At 51.7% G+C, this 15,227-nt stretch overlaps 1 protein-coding gene across 1 annotated transcript in view; it reads left to right on the top strand.

Annotated features, from left to right (window-relative positions):
- ADARB2 (adenosine deaminase RNA specific B2 (inactive)) overlaps nt 1-15,227 on the top strand; it is a 527,763-nt gene that overhangs the window by 61,433 nt on the left and 451,103 nt on the right. The window lies entirely within an intron of this gene.

Genomic DNA, 15,227 nt, shown 5'->3' with positions numbered 1-15,227 from the left:
ATTTCTAGCTCTTAGTTGTCTCATTTGGAAAATGATTTGTCCTCAGTAACTTACTCCATCAGGAAAACTAGACGTGGGGGTTGCTGGATATGTGTTAGCGGGCGGGAGGGGGGAAGGGGAAGCGCGTGCGTGGAGGGAGGCAGAGCCTTTCAGTGGGTGCGTGGAGGGAGGCCGGCGCGGGGCCTGGAGGGAGGCAGGGGAAGCGCGTGCGCGCGGGGCCTGCAGGGAGGCGAGGCCGGGCTCGGAGAAGCGCAGTGGAGGCGGCACCAGCAGGGGCAGACCTTCCTGGCGGAGGGGTTTTGTTTGCCTTTTCAGGGCGTCCGCTGGGAGGAATGTCTGTAGTTCCACCGCAGGTTGTTGGTAATGTCAGGGAATCAGCAGCGGTCATTCAAGAAGGATTAACTACCAGCCTGCGAGCCGTTTAGGGTGGCCAGGGTGCTGGACACCCCAGAGCCCTTCCCAGGAACCCACAGGACATCCCTTGGCAGCCCGCAGGCCACAGCAGCCCCAAGCCGCAAAGGAGGCTGAAAGACCGAGCGTTGGCAGTGCCCATGGAGACACTGAGAGGGAGAGGAAAACGATGGAGGCTGTCCACACCCGCTGTCCACACCCGCTGTCCACACCCGCTGTCCACACCCGCCTCACATACCGACTCTCGGGGATGGTGTGGGGCTCTGGCTGCCCTCCGCCCCCACAAGTGGGCATGAACAGGGGCATGTGAACCAAGAGCAAGTATGTTGCGGAAAGACATCCAGTGAGAAAGCGCTTTTAGGTACAGACACCCCACTCCCCCGAGTGCAAGTGAGAAGGGAAAAGGGAAGCAGTGATGTCTCCTTACACTCCTGATTTCCAGATGCCTGGGCATCTCAGTGCAACGTGGTGTCAGTGTCTGTGGCAGAGTCGCTGCATGTTCCTCAATTTGAAACAGTGTTATGGAGCGTCTCTTAATTGCAAGTTACTGCATGTGGTACACAGGGCACACTGTCGCAGCTCGAAAGGTGGCACCGATGCTCTGGGAATGCAATGTTATAAGGGCAGAACTGAGGATACGAATTGTCTGCCCATTCCCAGGACTGGAACAGGTGACAGAATCCAGAGAGGCACACGGGAGATGCCACCCCCATGGACAAGTTGGCTCTGTCCCGATTCTACATCACATCTCCTTCCACATGCCCTGAGTCTGCAGGCAAATGCATGTTACTAGAAGGAGCAAAGCGGGTGTGGTGGGTGGTGGTGGCTGTGTCCTTCCGAACATCTCCAGGTTGATAGCAGACTTAACCTCTGCATCATCTGGGCTGGAGTTAAACAATATGATGAGTTTTGTAAACAAAAAAAAGCACAGCAAAACCACACATGCATCCTTTACTGGGGCAAGTATGGTGAGGTGCTCTGGTGGGATGTAATGAATAGAAAGTTCTGAGGAGGAAGAGGAACAGAGCACGGAACTCTTGGGGCTCAAGGCGGGTGGGGGCGAGATCACCAGAGCAGACGCTGTGGCTTGCTGAGGCCCAACACCCCCACCCCGGCTGGGTCCCTGGGAAGAGGAGAAGTAACCGGCAGTTGTAAGAACAGGCAGCGAGCTGGAAGATTGTATTTGAAATGTGCATGCGCAGCACGGAGATGAAATTACCTGTATTTGACCTTTCCTTTTCTTTTCATAGAAAGAATTTGGAATTCCATTTAAAAATCAGAATCAGGAAAAGGCTTGAGGTGTGCAGCCGACTCACTCAATAGATTATAATAAGCATGATTCACATTTGTCTGTGGCACTGACGTTCTGCCCCCATCCCTTCCAGACATCTGAGTTTCCCATTGTCTGGAAGCGTTTTCGCCAGGGCTCCTGCGCAGACATCCTAATCACCTGCTCTTGCTCCTGCTCCTGCTCCTGCTCTTACAGAACCAGGCAGGGCTGCGTTGAGAAGCAGAAACCTGCAGCACAGCTCAGGAAGCCTGAGTGTTGGCCCCGCTGCGTGCCTAGGTTCCGTGGGGTGTTTAAGTCACAGCCTTTCTGAGCCTTGGGGCCCTGAGCAACAGTGAGTGTTGAGCTTCAGTGGGGTTGCACACTCGTGTGTCCAGGTCAGTGGGGTTGCACACTCGTGTGTCCAGGCACCAGGTTCCTTCTAGGAATGAGTCAAGTGTGGCAGCGCTGGTATGCGTGGCAGGGCTGGTATGCATGGCAGGGCCAGGGCCACTGGGAGAGGAGTGGCTGCTGGTCAGCGTCTGACAACAGCTCATGGTGGTGACTCAGGTTCGAGAAGCATGAGCCCCTGGTGTTTCAAGGGAAGCCAATAGCCAAAATCTTACTGGAACAAATCTCGGTTTATAAGCTGATGAATCATTTGAATGCTTTGAAATAACGTGCCCTAAGTAAAATCCATCGGCTGCTTGGTTCAGCCCTCTAAGGACCCCTGTTCACACTCTGGGAAATAGAATAAATGTTATTTCTGAAATTCCATGTGCTAGGAAGGAAATGATGCAAAACCTTTTAACTTACTATGATACAAATTAGTATGAAAATTATACCCAAACATATTGGCTGTTAACAGAAGAAAAATGAAGGTCTGATATATAGGCTGGATTATAACGATATCTTTCCAAATATTCAAAATGTTTAGTGTAGGGTTCCACAGGGCTGTGCCTTCCCCCTGGGAACCCGGGAGGCTTCACGAAGGCCTGAGACTCCAGACTGGAGACATGGTCAAGCGTGAGACTCACAGACACCCTGTATCCACACGTGAATGGTTTCTTCCTGCGTGCGAGTCTGCATGTGTCTGTGCTTGTCTATGATTGTGTCTGTGCTTGTCTCTGTGAGTGTGTGTGTGTTTCTGTGTGTGTCTAGGCATGTCTCCCTGTGAGCGCTTGTGTGTCTGCATGTGTCTATGTGTGTTTGTGTCTGTGTCTTCATGTGTCTGTGTCTCTCTGTGTTATGTGTGTGTTTGTGTCTGTGTGTCTGTGTCTGCATGTGTTTGTGTGTGTCTCTATGTACTACGTGTGTGTGTTTGTGTCTGTGCATCGGTGTCTGCATGTGTCTGTGCATGTGTCTGTGTGTGTCTCTATGTGTCATGTGTGTGTGCTTCTTTCACACAAGGTGGGTGGGTGGTGGGAACTTCCAGGGAGCCTGACTTTCAAGTCCTCGGGATCGGCTGACTCTGAGACCTCTGTTCCCCTCTAGGGGTTGACGCCAACCCCACCGGGGGACATGCCTGGCATCATCTCCTCAGGCCTCACTAGCCCTGCACAGCTCTCCGTGGAGCTGAGGGATCTTGGTGAAGCCCTGATGAGGAGTCTCACCTGTAGGACGCCTGGGAGGTGCCACCTCACCCTGCAGACCTGGGCTCCTCGTCTCACTGTAGCATGAGGCAGGCAGCAGGCTAGGGCTGGGCTTGCTGCACAAAACGTCCTCTCCATTTGTAATTCCCCAGTGTTGTCCTCAGGTCAGCCCCAGGGGCCAAGGGGAGACAGTCATGGCCAACCAGCCCAAGGTAAAAATAAACTAGCTACTGCACTGGTCCTTCCTACAGGGCCGGTGCCACCTGACCAGGCTCTGTCACACATCATAAGACCTTTGCCACCAGGAGCTCGCAGAAGATGGTCCTCCCGAATGTAACAGAAGCAGCCTGTAAGCAGCACAACGGGAGGACTCTTATTGAGAAAGAACGCTCTGGAAAAGATTAGAATGCCTTTCTCCTTCCATTAATAAATATGTGAAATATAAATCAATCTTTCCTCGGGGACCAGGGCTTATCATTATGAAAATTGCTTCTCATAAAGTGCCGCAGAACGGTGCACACGGGGCCTCTTGAGATGGTGACAGTGTTGGTCCCTTCAGTGTTCAGCCCTAATTGCTATTTGCTGTTTGAGTTCTTGACCTGAACGTGGGTGATTCACACCACTTTTCCCGACCTCCAGTGAGCCCATCAGCCCCACCACTGCTGCTAATTGGCTCATTTGCATGCACTGGGACTTGGGAAACCACGCAGGAATCCAAGCTTTGTAGATGCCTATCTAAAATATTGGTAAACGGTCTCTGAGTCATATCTGAGAGGATTTCCACTGCACTAACAGCACACGTATCAGTGCCTAAAGTTTGAGAAGTGTATTTTGACCGTTCCCATGTCCTTTATGCTCATTCCTGGAGGAGATGTGTCACGTGACTGGGTTCCAGTGAGCTGTAACACATGCCAAAGAAAAATTCAGGACAGCAGTTAAGCAGAGAAGGAAGACTTCACTCAAGACTACTGCAATGGGAGAAAGAGACTGAACCCGTGTCCAAATGCACCGGCAGCCAGTGGGGATGGCAGCTGAGTGGCGGGGCGAGGGCTTGGAGGGGAAATCACAGAGGGCTTCGGTTAATATCATTAAGGGTGAGGGCACCAGTGGCCAGTGGGGATGGCAGCCGAGTAGTGGGGCAAGGCCATGGAGGGGAAAATCACAGAGAGCCTCGGTTAATATCATTAAGGGTGAGGGTGAGCGTCCAGCCCACTGGCTCAGCGGGATTCCCGCTAACGCTTCATCCAAGGAGGGCTCACAGGACCCAACCAGCCTTTAGCCAAGGAGGGTGTCCTTGTCACAGAAAGAACTGTCCTAATGTTCTCACCCAACATGTTCCACCCGAGGCCCCACCTGATCCATTTTCTTATGTTTCAGGTTAATATCTACAGTTAGGATTTTTTTTTTCAGAAAGGTTATTAAACTTGAAAGATAGTGCTTGTAAAGTTCACAAAGAGAATTAATACAAATGGAAATCAGAATTTTACCATTGCATTCAGAAATCACTATGAGTAACCCAAAATGCCTCTAATTTGTGGCTTTTTAGGACAGTTGAGCAGCATTCTTGCTTGTTTACCGAAGGGCTTGCAACAAATAATTCAGGACCTATTTTGAAGCCTGCTAAGTGTCGGCTGCATAAACTGTCAAGCATCCTCCAATTATGGTAAACACCCCTTTGAATATTCAGCTGTGAAAACAAGGACCTCTCAGTTCCACTGGAGATGGAAAAATTGCCTAGTCCACATCTTTTAAGCAACTGCTGTTTGTAAATGGATGTTTTATTTTCCTGGTATAATCTATGAAATTAAAATGTTTTCATTAGCAAAAATGTTTACAGAGAACCCCATTTGCAATTTCGTATGCAATTGTACATGCAATTTTACATATATTATATGTGAGTTCAACTTAAATACACCAAATTTGAGTGTCTCTATAGTCCTTAAAAAATAACTAAATCAGAGGTTTGCATGTTTTATAGGCCTCAAAAAACATATGATTCAGTCCTGATGCCTAAAGAAAAGAGACAGAGAGAGAATCAGAAAGATCCTAGGTGTAAACTCGCAATATCTGAATAATTATCATGTGACATTTAACTTAACGTTTGATTCATCATTCTCGGCTTTTCTTTTTTTTTTTTTTTTTTTTTTTTTTGAGATGGAGTCTCGCTCTGTCGCCCAGGCTGGAGTGCAGTGGCTGGATCTCAGCTCACTGCAAGCTCCGCCTCCCGGGTTCACGCCATTCTCCTGCCTCAGCCTCCCGAGTAGCTGGGACTACAGGCGCCTGCCACCTCGCCCGGCTAGTTTTTTGTATTTTTTTAGTAGAGACGGGGTTTCACCTGTTAGCCAGGATGGTCTCGATCTCCCGACCTCGTGATCCGCCCGTCTCGGCCTCCCAAAGTGCTGGGATTACAGGCTTGAGCCACCGCGCCCGGCCCATTCTCGGCTTTTCATGAGCAAGATCATAAAATCTATGGTTTTAGATTAATTCTATTTGGGACAATTTATGCAAATAATTTCTCATACAAATGTACTTACTGTAAGTGCAAAGACATTTCCTTAAGTCAACTGCCATTACAGATGTTAATTACATAACAATAACTAAAAAACCTTCTATGCTGTTGGTAGATTACATTGGGAGTCCTTGCAGAGCGTACACAAATTCTAAAAGTACGTCAACATACATGTTTGCCAAAAGTTCCTATGCTAGCCTGAGCAAATCGGTCTACAAAACCCTGGGTCAACTTGGATGGGTTGAACTGTGCTGGTCGAAGCTGATGCCATTAAATACTGGCCATCTTGAGTCTCAGAGTCTTTCAAATATGAGTTTAAAATGTCAGAGCTTATGGGTGGATGACAGCTGTGTGTGGGTTCCCGCATTTCCAATGCCCAGATGCCCTCGCCCCTCAAAACAATGACGCTAAAAATCAGGATTGGAACCAATGTTAGGAAATTGAATGTTGATGAGACGGTTTCCAGCACAACATTCAGAATTCCCCCTCGGCTGCAGGAGGACGCTGGATACCCCAGATGGGGCAGACCACGGGAAGCAGGGAAAACTAATGGGCTGGCAGCGGCATGTGCCTGACAGAAACGCTCAGGCAGCTTTCCTGTGGGAACGTGATTGGGGGAACACAGTCTGAGCTGTCTTGTAGCAATGCCGCGTCTGGTCATGAGGATCACCTGGACGAGAGAGGCTGGGACGTGTGCCACAGCCCCCTTTGGAGGCTCTGGTTCACAGATGAGCTGCAGCCCAGGAGAATGTGGATTCAGACGCTCGCCCTGGCAGGGCAGGCAGGGAGGGTTGTCCTCAGTGCCCTGCCGGCTCTCAGGGCTGCGCTGTCTCAGAAAGGCCTCTGGCTGCTGTCACCCTGGCACTTGCTCCAGCGGGGCCTTCCTCTCCTCCCAGTTCTATGCAGCCCTGAACCCTCGTGCCCTCCTCTTGTGGAATTTTATAGCGGTGCCACCTCCTCTACTCCTGGGTTCTTGGCACCTAAATAATCCCTGCCCACCCTATCCAATGCTGGTCTCAGCCTGGAGCCTCCACGTCCGGTCCTTCCACCCAGCAGGACTGTGGCTGGGCCCCAGCTCCCTGCAGGCCACGCCGTGGGTCCCCAAATGTCAGGCTGAGCCCTTGGAGTGCTTCGTTCCCGTGTTGTCCTTGTCCATCCTCTGACACCACCGTGCTGCACCCTCATTTACTGTGGGCCTGGAGGCCTCAGGCCAGCCCTGAGATGCTGCAAACCCAAGGAGACCTCGGAGCATCCACGCCGCTGGCCTGAGGCCTCCTTTGGGGGACACAAGGGCCCCAGGGAAGTGTCATCTCCAGGGACTTCGCAGAGAAATGCCCCTCCCTGCCCCTCAACCCCGGCCTGTGCCGTCTTTCTCTTGATGTCCTCAGGAGGGAGGAGTTGGATTTCCCTGAGCTGCCTCAGAGTGGCTGACATTTCCGCTCCCAGTGGATGATCCCTCCTTGGTGTGGGGCACAGACCATGACCCTGGGCTGGACCCCGACGAGCAGGGCCTAGCACTGCCCATGCACCACCTGGGTTGGGGGCCTGGGGATTCCCTCCCTGGGCCTCGGGTGCCCCGCATGCAGAAGGCATTCAAGGAGGTCCTCTCGGGTGTGGGCCTGGTGCTCCTGCGCTGGCAGTGGGGGCAGATGTGTGCTGTTCCCTGGGTGGACGCGAGTTCCCCACGTCCTGATGCATCCTCCATTTCCATGGCATCTCCCCCAGCCACGCTCTGTGTCTGCACACGATACCTACTCATGTGCTTTTCCAATGAGCTGGGAACAGTGGTGAAGGCTTTATATTAATTGCCATGTGAAGTCTTAAATATTAAGGAAAGATCTAGGGCAATAAGCCAGGGAGCCCGGGGAAATAACTAAAATTAAAGATGTTGAAGTTGGAAGTTAGCAGTGACCTAAGCTTTTTTTTTTTTTTCTTTAATTATGGTTCCAGTACTTCCTGTGGGAAAAGTGAAACTTAATACAAGAAGTTCCGGCAGCTCTGGAGATTTTAATGACAAAGTATGGGGGGGCTCCTTCCCTCTTGCCCCTGGTCAAGGTGTCCACATGACACACCTTGAATTTCACGGGTCCCTGGTGTTCTGTCTTTCGGTTCTGTGGCCTCCCAAGTGCCATCTATTTTCTGTATTTCCCTTCTCCAAATTTCTTCTGCCATCTCGTTCTAAGCAGTTAAGCCCACGCAACTCAGTGGGGCACGGAAGAACACCGGCAGTCTCGAGGAGCCTTTTGGGAACAGAGCGATGAGGACGCAGCACACAGTACCCTAGGGTGGTGAGGGCAGCCGGGGTCAGCCGCACGGGATTCCCACGTTCCTCTTGCCGTCTGCTGACTGTGATCTTTGAGAAGTTACTTCACTTCCCCAGTCTTCAGCTACTTGTCAGAAGTCGAGGGAGGCTAGTGCACTCCTACCAGACCACCGGGACAATGAAACGAGATGATGAACACAAGAGATGCCCAGCACACAGCCTGCTTGCTGTAAACAGCAACTCTTCTTACCAACTCCTAAAGGCCGTTAGTGAAATGCAGTTCTCTGGACTGTGAAGCCTCTTAGAAAGAAGCCGTGACAGCAGCGTTTGTGGATCATTAGGTCAGGTCTTTGAAGGATGTGGAGCAACAGGAACTCTCATTCATGGCTGGTGGGAGTGCAGGATGGTGCAGCCACTGTGGAGGGTGGTCTGGAAGTTTCCTACAAGCCGAACACACTCTGATCATATGATCTAGCAAGTGCCTTGATACTGTCCCACAGGCATGGAAACACAGGCACACAGAAACCCGCACACTGACCCACAGGCATGGAAACACAAGCACACAGAAACCCGCACACTAACCCACAGGTGTGGAAACACAGGCACACAGAAACCCGCACACTGACCCACAGGCATGGAAACACGGACACACAGAAACCCGCACACTGACCCACAGGTGTGGAAACACGGGCACACAGAAACCCGCACACTAACCCACAGGTGTGGAAACACGGGCACACAGAAACCCGCACACTAACCCACAGGCGTGGAAACACGGGCACACAGAAACCCGCACACTGACCCACAGGCGTGGAAACACGGGCACACAGAAACCCGCACACTGACCCACAGGCGTGGAAACACGGGCACACAGAAACCCTCACACTGACCCACAGGCGTGGAAACACGGACACACAGAAACCCGCACACTGACCCACAGGCGTGGAAACACAGGCACACAGAAAACCGCACACTGACCCACAGGCGTGGAAACACGGACACACAGAAACCCGCACACTGACCCACAGGTGTGGAAACACGGGCACACAGAAACCCGCACACTGACCCACAGGTGTGGAAACACGGGCACACAGAAACCCGCACACTGACCCACAGGTGTGGAAACACGGGCACACAGAAACCCGCACACTAACCCACAGGCGTGGAAACACGGGCACACAGAAACCCGCACACTAACCCACAGGTGTGGAAACACGGGCACACAGAAACCCGCACACTAACCCACAGGCGTGGAAACACGGGCACACAGAAACCCGCACACTGACCCACAGGCGTGGAAACACGGGCACACAGAAACCCGCACACTGACCCACAGGCGTGGAAACACAGACACACAGAAACCCGCACACTAACCCACAGGTGTGGAAACACGGGCACACAGAAACCCGCACACTGACCCACAGGCATGGAAACACGGGCACACAGAAACCCGCACACTAACCCACAGGTGTGGAAACACGGGCACACAGAAACCCGCACACTAACCCACAGGTGTGGAAACACGGGCACACAGAAACCCGCACACTAACCCACAGGCGTGGAAACACGGGCACACAGAAACCCGCACACTAACCCACAGGCGTGGAAACACGGGCACACAGAAACCCACACACTAACCCACAGGTGTGGAAACACGGGCACACAGAAACCCGCACACTAACCCACAGGTGTGGAAACACGGGCACACAGAATCCCGCACACTGATCCACAGGTGTGGAAACACGGGCACACAGAAACCCGCACACTAACCCACAGGTGTGGAAACACGGGCACACAGAATCCCGCACACTGATCCACAGGTGTGGAAACACGGGCACACAGAAACCCGCACACTGACCCACAGGCATGGAAACACGGGCACACAGAATCCCACACATTGACCCACAGGCATGGAAACACGGGCACACAGAAACAACTGTTTATCATTGCCAAAACTTGGCAGCAGCCAGATGTCCTTCAGTGGGTGAATGCATAAACAGTAGTACATCCGGACCAGGGAATGATATTTCATGCTAAAAAGAAATAACCTGGCCAGGCATGGTGACTCATGCCTGTAATCTCAGCACTTTGGGAGGCCGAGGCAGGCGTATGAGACCAGCCTGGTCAAGATGGCGAAACCCTGTCTACTAAAAATACGGAAATTAGCCAGGCATGGTAGCACCTGCCTGTAATCCCGGCTACTCAGGAGGCTGAGGCAGGAGAATCACTTGAACCCGGGAGGCAGGGATTGCAGTGAGCCGAGATCGCGTCACTGCACTCCAGCCTGGGTGACAGAGCAAGACTTTGTCTCAAAAAAAACAAAAAAAATTCATCTATCAAGCCATGAGGAGACATAGAGGAAGCTTAAATGCACATTATTTAGTGGAAGAAGCCCATTTGAAAAGGCTACAAACTGTGTGATTTCAACTCCATGACGTTCTGAAAAGAGCAAAACTACGGAGACAGTAAAAAGATTCATGGTTGCCAGGGGTTGCTGGGAGGGAGGGATGGACAGGTGGAGCACGGAGGGCGTTTTGGGAGTGGCCGTGCTCTGTAGGAGTCACAGCGGGGACATGCACCTGCCGAAATCCTCAGAGCCGCACAACGCAGAGTCACCCAGATGTAAATGTAGCCAATAATAATGCATCAAAATTGCTTCGTCCATCGTAATCAATGCGCACACAGACACAAGATGTTAATAGTAGGACGAACTATGTACAAGGAGGTGGCGTGCGTGGGAAGTCTCTGTACTTTCTGCTCAACTTTTCCGTAAACCGAAAACTGCTCTAAAATAGTCGATCGCTTTTAAAGTACTTTAATTGCACACTATAAAATGTATTGAACTTATAAAATTTATTAACTGAATTGACCAAATAGTTCAATTGAACATTGCAGCTAATCACATCCATTGGACTTAAATGTAGCTTTGTCCTGTGTCTCCCTGGTGACATTGTGTCCTGTGTCTGGTTCACCAGCAGTTCTCTGGGTCACACCCTGGCATTTTGCTGATGCTTCCAGGCCACATGTGTACAAATGTCTGATCCATAGAAACCAGAGCAGAGATGGCCACTGCCCGTCAGGAGCCGGCGCTCCTTCCCCTAGAGGGGTGCTGCCGGGAGACGTCGCCCCAACTGCCTGCCCAGCACCCTGGGCACCCGGAGTGGTCACAGCAGGAGTAGAAATGACTGGAATCATGGCCAGAGCCTGCAGACTCCTCCCTGCTGTCCTCTGCTCTGGCCTGCTGGATGCCATGGGTTTCGAGGGGCTGTAGTTCACTGCAGACCCTAGCCTCACCCAGATTTGACAGTTCTGGAACAAGAAATAAACTCGTTCCAGTTTTTAATAGCTGTGGTAAAATTACCACAAACTTAGCAGCATAAAACCATGCCATTTGTTACCTTATGGTTCTGTGGGTCAGAAATCTGGACCTGCATAGCTGCACCAAGTCCTCTGAACAAACTTTGCAAGGCCGGAGCCAAGGGCAGACAGGCCAGGCTCTGGTGGGCAGAAGGGATCCATGGGGAAGCTCTGCAGGGGGCTCCAAGGGCCCTGCCCCAGTTGGCTGGCAGGGCGCTGGCTGAATTCAGTTCCTGAGGCTGAGGACAGAGGCCCGTCTCCTCTCCTCTCCTCTCCTCTCAGCCGGGGCCAGCCTGGGCTCCTGGAGGCCGCCTGGATGAATTCCTCCTCAAACCCGTGGGCTGGGCTCCCCTCGTCCCCAAACCTCTCTGGTTTTAGTGGGAAAAAGTTCTCTGCTTTGAAGGGTTATTGGATTGGGCCAAGGCCAGTCTGGGATATCCTCCTACTGCAGGGTCAGTAACCTCAATCACATCCTTAAAGCTCCTTCAACCCTGAAAAGTAACATGTCTGGGCCCGGGCTCAGGGTGTGGGCCTCCCCGAGGACTCCTGGGCTCGCTGCACGTGCCCTGAGAGGAGAGGCTGCAGTGCGGGTTCGTCTGTCAGAGCGTCTGCCGCTGCCTCGGTGCCTGCATTTCCCCTTCTTCAGCCTGATGTATAGCTCCTAGCCCCCTTTCCTCCCCAGCGGCAGTGCGGTTCCGCGGAGGGAAGACGGTGAAGCTGCCGAGAGACTTCAGTGCCTGGTTCTCCCCATCCCTTTGCACCTGGGAGATTTGGGCACCTGTGTGAAGTCAGTGTCTGAAGTATCTGTCTGTGCAATGGGAGTGACTGTGACGTCTGACGCAGGTTTGGAAGAGGATCCTGGGCACCGCGTCTGCTGGTTCCTGTCTGCTCTGTGAATGCCGACCCTCACGTGGCACCCTCCCTCTGTCCCTACTCTGGGCTGGTTCTGTACTCCCGACCCTGGCTCTGCTTCCCCTGCTAAGGCCCACCCTCTGCTTCACTTGTCTGCACTCTAGGTGCTTGCCGGGGCCCTCCCCCAGCCCCTGCGGCCCCTTCAGACAGGACAACTTCCAAGGCATCCCATAAAATGAAGACCATGAAGAAAAGAAACTTGGCCCAAGGCAGTAAATCCTTCTAATTCTTTTTGTCCTCTCCTGGGTGATGAGATGAGAGGATGTTAGGGTGGGGAAGAAAGGGATTACCTACGAGACATGGGCCATCTGTGACTCAGGAAACAGTGGAAACCCATCCTCCCTCTCGCTAAGGCACGCGACACCACGGGGAACGTGCCCAATTACGACCCAGAGAAAGTGACGGGGACAGGGCCTGCGGAATGTGTCAGAGTTAAGAGAGAAGGAAAGAAACACGAAAAGTGGCTTAAAGACAGGTTTATTTTGGAGAATAAACATGAAAGGGGCTTCTGGCTGATTTCGGTCAGGAGCATTCACTTACAGACTAAGGGTATTTAAGGGTTTAAGGAGGGGAGCTTATCACAGGTTCGGAAAGTTTGTGCGTGAGGGAAAGTTTATTGCAGGTTCGAATGTCTCTGTTTGAAGACGAGGTTAGCTCAGAGTTAGCAAGTTTCTGGTCAGACAGGGGTTTATCTCAGGGTTGGAATGTTTCCAGTCATGCTGATATTAACCATTAGGCTGACGTTTTGGGGCTAGATTTAGGCGGTTTTTAATCAAAGAGACCTGAAAACGGTGGTGTTTGTCTAAGATGGCGATGCTCCCGCTCTATTAGAATGTGGTTAAACACGCAGAGGAACGAAGGCGAGGCCAGACGTGTACTGACAGGTGTGGATCAAAAGTTCAGAGACTTTGGGGCCAAGGTGCAGGGCTGGGGGTGGGCAGGTGTCCACGGATACCATGACACCAGATCCAACTCCACTCCCACTCACCTGATACATGGGCTTCCAACAGTGGCTCCAGGAAGCATCAGAGGGACACAATTATAAGACAAATCCACCCTTTTTCTGGTGTCTTAGGCCTTAGGAGTTCTGGACGACGGGGTGAAATCCCAGGGCCTCTGGAGCCCTAGACACGAGCTGTTCATTCCCTCTTTACCCCTCATTACATGCAGTTACCTGTGGCTGACGTGACCGGCCACCACTCCACCCCAGTTTAATCCAACATGCATAGTCACGCTTGTCTGTAAACTTCCCAAAGGTGGGACCTTACGACCGACTTTGTTTCCCTCACGTGACTATATTAATAATTAATAATTCCTGGCACAGAGTGAAATGCTCAATAAATGTTTGTTGAACCAAACTAAACAACACCCAAGTGCTGTTAATGCACCTGCGGTAGGAGATTGACGACTTTCTGAGCACAGGCTCGGTCACAGGGAGCTTCTACTCTGCATCCTCCACTCCCAAGGCTGGAAGGGGGCAATGGAGGAGGAGGGTGGAGGCAGCCGCAATGCCCGGAGGCTCACAGGACACTGGGGGAGAGGAAGGAAGGCAGGCGGTGAACCAGGAAGCTGCATGGTGAGTCGCCCAGGAGGGGCAGGGCCCAGCAGGAGCTCCCCCTGCAGATGTGGGCGTGGGCGAGTTCACCAGGCTCTGAAAGTTGGGCTGGGATTGCCCGGATCTTAGACAAACGCGTCATATTCCAGCCTCCTCGTTCCACAGCAGGAGACGCACTGAGAATTCAGACTAAAGTGACCAAGGCCGGCACTGGGGCTCCAAGCTCCTTCCAGGGAAGAGGGATCATTCCACTGTCTGAATCGTGTTTCTGTGCATTTGTTAGTCAGTTTTGTTTATTCGTTTTTTAGATGTCGCACGGGGACCCCCATTTTCTGTCCCTGTGCCTGGCTCCAGCCTTCCCTCAGCTCTCAGACAGGACGGGGATGTGAGCAGCAGAGGAGCCCTGGGCAAGCCAGGAAGGACTCCCCTCCCCGTTTATTTAGCAGATGTGGAATGATTCGGTCTTTTTATTGTAATGCAGATTTACAGTGCAATAGGCAATCTATTTTTCAATTTGGGATACCGCCGCTGATAAATTAACAGATGTCGATTGACTTTTTCCCTCCAGTCCCCTGTTTATACCTGACAGGCCTGCTTTATAGCTGAGCAGTTATTTGAAGTTATAAACATTATAATTAGCAATTTTTTAATTAGGCTGACAATTAACAGGAGATTTGCAAAGCTGCTAATTTGACATGTCATACTCTCCGTAGTGCTTATGTTAACCACAACTTGAGTGAATTCAATTGAACAGAACCACAGTGTCTGGGAAAAAATCAATCTCAGAAGAACCCTTTCTCCCCACTTGGATGGCTTCATGGCACTTGGACAGAGAAGTGGAAACTCAGAGATTTTGCAGGATGACAATACTGACAGCTGAACCCCAAACAATAGCGGCCTCCGTGAGATTGGCTCAGAGCACACAGCACAAAGGCAGGTCCTGCTAATTGCATCTGAGGCTCTTGCTTCAAAGTCTTGCCAACCTAAGGCAGGTTGGAGGCTCCATTCTGATGCCAGTTGCTCCTTAGACCTCATTGCCAAGGAGACCTCCTAATGCAGATGCCAGCAAGGGCTGTCGTGACAGAGGCTTGTCCTGTATTGCTGGGAGCTTCCCCAGCACCACTGGGTCCTGTGCTGATGCCAATGGAGTGGTAGAGAGATAGAAAGAGAGACAGAGAATGAGATAGAGACAGAGAGAGAGACAGAATCGAATAGAGACAGAGAGACAAGAGAGACACAGAGAGACAGAGAGAAACAGAGAATCAGACAGAGACAGAGAGAATCAGATAGAGACAGAGACACAGAGAGAGACAGAGAGAATCAGATACAGAGAGACACAGAGAGAATCAGATACAGAGAGA

Source organism: Macaca fascicularis, chromosome 9 (assembly GCF_037993035.2).
Source record: "Macaca fascicularis isolate 582-1 chromosome 9, T2T-MFA8v1.1".
Classification (NCBI taxonomy): domain Eukaryota; kingdom Metazoa; phylum Chordata; class Mammalia; order Primates; family Cercopithecidae; genus Macaca; species Macaca fascicularis.
The sequence above is the reverse complement of the archived record's forward strand: the minus strand, read 5'-3'. Positions and strand labels throughout refer to the sequence as shown.